Raw genomic sequence first — 9094 nt, 5'->3', positions numbered from 1 at the left:
TCTGTTGTACCCAGTGTTGATTTTGAAAGATCTTTGTACTTTCAATCATTCTTTCTTCCTTCGGTTTACTAGGCACATTGGCGCTTGTGTTTGCATCCTATTTTGAGAATTGCATTTTGTCTAAATGTAATGGAAGTTTAATAACTCAAGCCCGGCAGGAGAAGAATAAGTAGCTTGCCTTTGCAAAAGAAGTTTGAAGTTTTGAGCCATAAGGAATGGAAGCAAAACTGTGGTAGCTCTGTTTCTGCATCTTGAGTTAGAGAGGTCAAGTCTACTTATCTCCTCAGAGCTTTTTTTTAAATTCTAGATTTAGTGGGTATAAGGACAGTTTTGTTACATGGACATACTGCATAGTGGTGAGGGCTGGGCTGTTAGCATAGCCATCACCCAAATAGTGTACGTTGTATGTACTAAGCAATTTCTCATCCCTCACTCTCCTCCCACCCTCCCACCACTCAGAGCATCTTTTTGATCTGGCATCAAAAGGTGAGCCATCCCTATTTATGGAGGTTTTTTTTTTTTTTTTTGAGACGGAGTCTCTCTTTGTCTCCCAGGCTGGAGTGCAGTGGTGCGATCTCGGCTCACTGCAACCTCTGCCTCCCAGGTTCAAGCGATTCTCCCGCCTCGGCCTCTTGAGTAGCTGGGATTACAGGCGCCCGCCACCACGCCTGGCTAATTTTTTCTATTTTTAGTAGAGACGGGGTTTCACCGTGTTAGCCAGGATGGTCTCCATCTCCTGACCTTGTGATCCGCCCACCTCAGCCGCCCACAGTGCCGGGATTAGTGAGGCACCCTCCACTACTTATGGAGAATCTTTTGTTGTTGTTGTTGTTTTACTGTTATCACTACAAATTTTATTCAGAAACCGATCTTTGTGGTGGTGTGGTTGTTGTGGTGGTGGTGGTGGTTGTGGTGGTGGTGGTGGTGGTGGTGGTTGTTGTTTAAAAAATCCCCTTATGAACTGCTACACTTTCTAGCAACACTTTCTAGCAGACATAAGGTAAAAATGGGATGGCTCAGAATCGCCCAGATCCTTCGGGATCTCTCGACCGCCTCCTGTCACGCTCCCGCCGCCGCGGCCTGGGCCACCGCCACCGCCACGACCACGGTCTCTAGACCCAGAACCACGCTCCCGGGATCGGCATCTTGATCTACGCTTCTTGCGACGCCACCCGTACAGCTCCCGCCGCAGCTCCCTGGAAATGGGCTTCAAAGGCACGAAGCCGCGGGAGCCGCCCCGGGAGCATTCTCCCGTCTCATCCTGACGGCGGCAGGCTTCTCTGAAGTCCGTCTAGGGGACGGCTGGGCGTGGCTCGGCTGTCCGTTAAACCAACGGTTGTGCAAGTCAGTCACAGCCTTTTCCGCATCTGCCTCACGGCCAAACTTGCCGTGCACGTTCCCCACCACGTGGTCTCCCTCCCAGCGTGTCACAGACGTTTGTCTCCTCAGCTTCCCCATCCTTCTCCTCCATTTCTGTAAAAATCTCCTCAAAACATTCATCACAGTGTTCGTGTATCTCAACACCGCTCACGACACAGCGCAAACCGTCGGGCGACTGGGAAGAGTTTTGAGGGTTACGGGAAATGTTCAAGAGGGCAATGGTCTGGCTAAACGTCGGTTTACTGTGCAACCGAGAGCACCTGTCTCCGTGACGACATGCTCCAATTTGGAAGTAAAATGAACAGCTGACTTTATGTCTTTCTCGGTGCCGAAGATGGAGGCCGGATACTCCGCCGGTTCCCACCCGCCCACGCCCGCGGGAGACCTGTGGAGAATCTTAACTGCTGGGTTGAATATGTCATATGCTTCCTTTAAAAATCCACCAAAGGCCCCGAAGTAATGGACGTGTTTTTAATTAATATATAAATCATGCATCAGATATACTTCAAAACAGAGCAGCTAGCAGAACACCTTGAAAGATTCATTAGAACTTTTTTTTTTACAGACATGCAACTAAGTTAAATGTGTAAACTCAAAACTGAGATGAGAAATAGCAGGGTGCTTTATAGATTGAGACTCAAGAACATGGGAATTCTAATCGTGTCTCTGTTTCTGACTGGTTTCATGACTTTCGTAATGTTTATGACATATTTCTAACTACTCTTCCTTCTGGCCAAAACCCAGAACAGCGTTTAATAGAGCATTTTAAGCTTCTAAGACAATAGCCCTAGTTCAGTTGACAGCAGTAAAGCGTTGCATTTGTAAATGTGAAGTTAGCTTGCCTGGATTCAAATCCTGGTCCCACCACAGCTGCTGCTTAACCTCGGGTTAATCCCCTACTGAAGAGCATTAGGTGGTCTTTTGCTATTATATATACTACCACAATGGACATCTTTTTATATACACATATATGTATGCATTTAAATAATTATATATCTATACACACACACACACATATACATATACATATATTCCCAAAAGTAGACTTCTTCAATCTAAGATTAGGTAAATTTTATTTTATTTTATTTTATTAAATTATTTTTTATTTATGTTTATTTTGAGATAGAGTCTCTGTTGCCCAGGCTGGAGGGCAGTGGTGCAAGCTCACTGCAACTCCACCTCCTGGGTTCAAGCAGTTCTCCCTGCCTCAGCCTTCTGAGTAGCTGGGATTACAGGCGTCTGTCACCGGACCTACCTAATTTTTGTATTTTTTAGTAGAGACGGGTTTTCACCATGTTGGCCAGGATGGTCTTGAACTCCTGACCTCAAGTGATCTGCCCACCTCGGCCTCTCAAAATGCTGGGATTACAGACATGCGCCACCACACCTGGTCAGATTAGGTGAATTTTAAATTTTCAAGTATATTGCTAAATAGCCCTCCAAAGTCATTATACCAAATTTGCACTCCCACCGACAGTGTATGTAGGTTCCTAGTTCCCTACACCTTTCCCCACACTGTTAACTGGCAATTTTAAATTTTAAAAATTTTCATTAGTCTCAAAGTGGAAAGATGGAATCTCATTTTTTATTTTCTCGCCTTTAATTTTAAGTAAAGATTGGCATCTTTTCATATTTTAGTAGCTATTAAGTTATAAAGATCCCATTCCCAATTTTCTGTTAGGTATTTTGTCTTTTGCTTATTGGTTTGCAAAGCTCTCCGTTTATTAAGATCTTTGTGAAACATAAAATTTGGAAAGCAATTTTGATTAACTTTAATCATGAAGGATATTTATAAATTTGAAAACTTTATTGCACTTGGCATTACTGCCTGAGAAAAGGCAAAACCTCCCCAGACATGAACAGTGAAAATCCTTAGCTATATAATACCAGAGTTATTACCATAATAATTGTTGAAATAATTTATATGTAAAGAAAAATGCAAAGAGGAGCCAGGCACAGTGACTCACGCCTGTAATCCAAGCACTTCGGGAAGCCGAGGCAGGTGGAGTGCTTCAGCCCAGGAGTTTGAGACCAGCCTGGGCCACATGTTGAAAACCCATCTCTACCAAAAATACAGAAAAATTAACTGGGCATGGTGGCACACACCTGTAGTCCCAGCTACTCAGGAGGCTGAGTTGGGAGGGACACCTGAGCTCAGGGAGGTTGAGGCTGCAGTGAGCCATGATTGTACCACTGCACTCCAGCCTAGGCAAAAGAGTGAGACCCCATCTCAAAAGAAAAAGAAAGAATAATATCAGTAAATCTAAGGAGTGATCTCTGCCTTTAAAAAGTTTATAGTAAAAGACATAGAACACACTCACACGAAATGCTGAGACAACACAAGGAACTAGTGCTGCAGGCCGTACACGCTACAGCCTACCTCTAGTTGGAGTGATTAAAGAATGTTACTTAAAAGAAAACACATGTTTGAATAGGCGGAAAGATTCAGAAGAACAAAGGTATGAATCAAGTGAGAGAGACAGTAAATAGACAAAGGTAAATGGATAAGAGGCTTGTATGGGGGACAGGGGAAAAGTTCAGCTATGAAAAGGTAGATTGGGGTCAAATTATTGAAGGCCTTGGCTGTCTGATTTAGCTTGCATTTTATGGTGAAGGAGCAACAATATTTTCAGGACTATTGACCTAATAAAATGAGCTTTTAGGATGATAATTTTGATATGTTAATAATAAAGGATGAATTAAAAATATTGTGTTGGGAAAAGGAATAACTAATATAGTCACACTTTCTATGGGAGAAAATCAACTAGTTTAAAGGAAAAGTGGCATGTATTTTCTTCAGTTTATAGTACCTAAAGCTTCTATAGAACTGATGCTGTATAATGATACCAAGAAAGACTGATCCAAACCCAGAATTTTTTGTGTATATAATGAACATTTCAATACAGTGCCTTTTTATAAACCTGTGATTCAACTTTCAGATTCCTTCACTCACTCATTCTGAAGATCATAAGCCTTTCCTTGTTGGATCTGGAATCCATACCAATTTTCTTACAGACCTGGAAATTCCAAACATACTACTGTCATTACACTTCATCTGTCATCCTTGGGAATGCCTTAATTTATTGTAATTTGGAGAAATGAGGTGATAGTAGAAAGAGCTCAGAATAATGGAAAGAAGGTGTTGGCTTCACAGAACTGGCAATTCTTTTCTTAGTTCATTTCCTTTACCTGTTGGTAAGGGTTAGTTATTAATGGAAGCCCCCTGAACTGCAACATGCAGCATTCACTCAACCAGTGTTTATTGAGCATATACAATGTGCCACGTACTGAGCCAAGCACTAAGGACAGTTTTTTAAAAATAGAGCTACTCCTTGCTCTTATGAAACCTACAACCTAATGGGAGAAATATAAACAAGTCCACAACCTACTGCTGCTTCTCACATGTGACAAGGAGCTGGGCTCTTCCCTTTAAAGTCACCTACATGAACAATATAACTTTGTTCGCCCATCTTCAGTTTACTTCATGTACTTCTATGCTTACATTTATTTGTGTACCGAGGTATTTAATCCACTTCTGATGGATAGAAGTGGATAGAAGGAATTAAAATAATAAATACTGGCAAGCTTGCTGTAAAATGCCAGATGTGCAGATGGCTATGGAGATCACCAAACAGTAAAACACAGAGTCGATCTGTAGCACCAAAGAGATGCCATAGCTGCATTGGCAAAGGTATACTTCCTAAAGTGAATAATAAGTACTAGATTGATGGCCCAGAGGGTAGGTACTGTGGGAACTTAGAAAAGGAAGCGTCACTTCCAGAAGGGGTGAGCTTTGTGCAGTGCCTCAAAGGATGGGGTGCATATGAATGGGTCGAGGAGATAGACTGTGTCATAGGAGAGCCTGAGTTAGTGACAGCCAAGGAGAGAAACCCAACACAAACGGACTTGTGCAGAAAGAGTGGTCCTAGGGCTTCAGGCATGGCTAGAGCCATGGGGTCCTACAATTTCAGTTGATTCCTCTTTCTCCCTTCATCACCTGGCTCTGCTTTCCTCTACACTGGTTTCAGTCTCAGCCTGACTGCACACAGTAGCCCCTCGCATCTTCTGGCTTACATCCTACTCCCTAACCACCCCAACACAAAAGATAAGCTCTCTTTTTCAACAGTTCTAAGCACACTCCTGTAATCCCCGGATTGGACCAATTGATATCATGTTCCTATCCCTGAGGCAATCACTGTAGCTGGGAGGAGAGAATTCATTGATTGGCCAGGTCTGGGCTATGTGTCCACCCACAGAACAGAAGCAGCTGAGGTCAGCTCCATCTGAGCCATATCAGAACAAGATCAGCTCCCCAGAGAAAAAAACTGTAACGAGGTCACCAGAAAAATAACAACTACAGCAATCATCATTGCAAACACTCTAAAATAAAGAATTCACTATGTACCAGGTACTATTCTAAATAACTTTTACCTATTACTTATTTGCTCCTAACACCCCTGTCGGGTAGATAATCATATTATCCCCATTTTCAGATGGGGAAACTGAGACATGGGCCAGTAAATGGCCAACCAGGGAGTTAATCCAGGCCATCCCACTGCCAAGTCCATGGTCTTATCCACTGTGTTTACACTAAAATTGACCCTTCTATACTCAGAAAATAACTAACTAGTTCAAGCTAACTAGCACTCAGACTCAGAAATGAGCAAAGTATATGTGGAGAACAACCAGAAGGCCAGCAATTCAGAAAGCCGGTAATTTTAGTTTCTTCTCACAGCCAGGAAACCATATCCAGAAAGCTGGTAGACAGCTAGTGCTTATCTTCACCAGGCGGTGAAATTTTTATCAGACCCAGGAAACCACCAACTGAACTTCCAAGGAGAAGAAAATAGTCACCACAGAAACCTGAATCATTCCCCAAAAGCTACCCCAGTCCAATCCTCTTGACAGCTTCTGGTTTTCACTTTTACACAATTTACCAAGAACTGATTTCATAGCGATGCCTGATCCTCTTTTTCTCTCCCGCTTTGAAACATCATTCATGGAACATATATAAATCTTAGTTAAAACTAACAGTGCAGCGGCTGTGAGGGGCCGCGTCTCACAGCAGCCGCCCGGGCCGGGCATGGTGTTGGGCACCGGACCTGCCTCGCCTGTCTCGGGGAGCCCAGGGTAAAGGCAGCAGCAATGCTAATGCTAGCAAGCAAACTGAAGCGTGACGATGGTCTCAAAGGGTCCCGGACAGCAGCCACAGCGTCTGACTCGACTCGGAGGGTTTCTGTGAGAGACAAATTGCTTGTTAAAGAGGTTGCAGAACTTGAAGCTAATTTACCTTGTACATGTAAAGTGCATTTTCCTGATCCAAACAAGCTTCATTGTTTTCAGCTAACAGTAACCCCAGATGAGGGTTACTACCAGGGTGGAAAATTTCAGTTTGAAACTGAAGTTCCCGATGCGTACATGGTGCCTCCCAAAGTGAAATACCTGGCCAAGATCTGGCACCCCAACATCACAGACAGGGGAAATATGTCTGAGTTTACTGAGAGAACATTCAATGGATGGCAGTGGCTGGACTCCCACAAGAACATTAAAGAATGTCATTTGGGGATTAAACTCTTTGTTTACTGATCTTTTGAATTTTGATGATCCACTGAATATTGAAGCTGCAGAACATCATTTGCAGAACAAGGAGGACTTCCGGAATAAAGTGGATGACTACATCAAGCGTTATGCCAGATGATAAAAGGGGACGATTGCAGGCCCATGGACTGTGTTACAGTTTGTCTCTAATGTGAAATAGCAAGAGGTAGCCCCCTCTCCCATCCTCATGCTCCCTCTCAGTCCCCTGGATTGCCCCAGTCCTGTGACCATGTTGCCCTGAAGAAGACCATCTTCACGACTGCTCATTGTAGATGGAGAATTTCAACATAAATACGGCAAGAAAATGTGCTTGGGCTTCTGAAGAGTTATCTGCTTACCTTAACATGTTTACTTTTTTGAACTTGTACTGTATAGGCTGTTGGTGAAATTCTTAAGAAGTTGTAATGAACTCAAAAAAAAAAAACAAACAAACAACTAACAATGCGTTTAAAAACACACACAGTCAAACGATTGCCAGTTTGGCATTGAGAAGCAGCAGACCCGGGCTTGAGCCTGTTTACTGTGCATTTCCTGATACAGAGAAAAGCAAGCACAGCTGAGAAAACGCCACAAAGCATTATATAGCGACAGCTCGTGTGCTTCAGAAGAGAAATGGATACATTAGGAAAAGTTTTTTTCCCTTTGATGTAGAATATGCTATCTTTTTAAATGGGAGTTAACTTTAAATAAATAAAATTCAGCCTGTAGGCTTCAGAAAACTAATGTTGTATTTGACAGTGTCATTTCTGTGATCCCTGAAAGCATTTGGGGAGTTAACTTGGGCCTTCATCATGACTTTCCTTCATGGCATGGAAAGCACATTATTTTTTGTATCTCTGTTTTATTGATTTCCCCTTACTTCCTCCCACATGTTCCCTCTGCCAGCGGTTATCTCTGCCCTTCTGCTCTCCCACATGCTGTGAGGCCAGGTGGGGCTTCTCCTGTGTCTTTGCCTGCAGGTGGTCCAAGCGCCGCTGCCTTCTTGCTCCATCCTTGTTTGAAAACCTCTTCCTACAGTCTTCGAAAAGAAGATAAGCCAAAGGCCCTGGACTTACCTTCAAGAAGAGATCAGAAACAGCCTCCTGTTCCTATGCTGAACCATTTGCAGAATGTGCAATTTGCAGTTAGCATTTTTTTCTTTTTTTTTTAGAGATGGGTCTTGCTGTGTTGTCCAGGCCAGTATCGAACTCTGCAGCTCAAGCAGTCTGCCCTCCTCAGCCTCCCAAAGGGCTAGGATTACAGGCGCGGGCAACCGCGCTCAGCCTGCAGTTAGCATATTTTTAGTTGAACTTAGAGATGTTTCCCCTCCTTTCAGGACACAGAGTGTATGAGCCTGGTAGATGGACAAAACTGTTTTGTTTACTTTTGGGCTTTTTATTGCCCCAAAAGAGCCCTGAATAGTCAAATACCAGATGATTTGACACCCCCACCACCCAACTACCGTCCAAGATTTGGAAGTCTTTTTTCTTTTAAACAAAACTAATAGGCCGGGCATGGTGGCTCATGCCTGTAATACCAGCACTTTGGGAGGCCGAAGTGGGTGGACCGCCTGAAGTCAGGAGTTCAAGTCCAGCACGGCCAAAAGGGTGATACCCCATCTCTACTAAAAATACAAAAATTAGCCAGGTGTGGTGGCAGGTGCCTGTAATTCCAGCTACTTGGGAGGCTGAGGCAGGAGAATCACTTGAACCCTGGAGGCGGAGGTTGTGGTGAGCCGAGATCACGCCATAGCACTCCAGCCTGGGCAACAAGAGCAAAACTCCATCTTAAAAAATAATAATAGTTTTATGTAAATGCATATGTAGAAACTTGAAATACAGTATGCTTTGCAACATAAGAAGAAACATTGATAAGTATTTTTTACCATAAGTGTCCATTTTGACCATTTTTAGTGTTTTAGGAATTGCTTTTGAAACTGATTATATTTGAAACATATAAGACTACAATTGGAGAATCCTTAATATTAAAAAGTTGCCATGATTAAAAAATTTTTCAGAATTTCTTGGTTAGTAAGATTTGGAAACTTATAGCTTCTAGAGTTTATGTTTTTAGAACAAGATGTGTGTTGGTGTGAAAGTGAGGTGGGGGTTCACGAAATGAATGCAAAATTGTGTGC

The 9094-nt window shown here is 43.0% G+C and overlaps 2 pseudogenes; one reads left to right on the top strand and one right to left on the bottom strand.

Annotated features, from left to right (window-relative positions):
• Positions 1–972: 972 nt before the first annotated feature.
• LOC103246107 (splicing factor U2AF 35 kDa subunit-like) lies at positions 973–6465 on the bottom strand (annotated as a pseudogene).
• Positions 5922–7410, top strand: LOC103245889 (NEDD8-conjugating enzyme UBE2F pseudogene; annotated as a pseudogene).
• The last annotated feature ends 1684 nt before the right edge of the window (positions 7411–9094 follow it).

Source organism: Chlorocebus sabaeus, chromosome 26 (assembly GCF_047675955.1).
Source record: "Chlorocebus sabaeus isolate Y175 chromosome 26, mChlSab1.0.hap1, whole genome shotgun sequence".
Lineage (NCBI taxonomy): Eukaryota > Metazoa > Chordata > Mammalia > Primates > Cercopithecidae > Chlorocebus > Chlorocebus sabaeus.
This window is presented reverse-complemented; position numbering and strand designations above follow the sequence as displayed.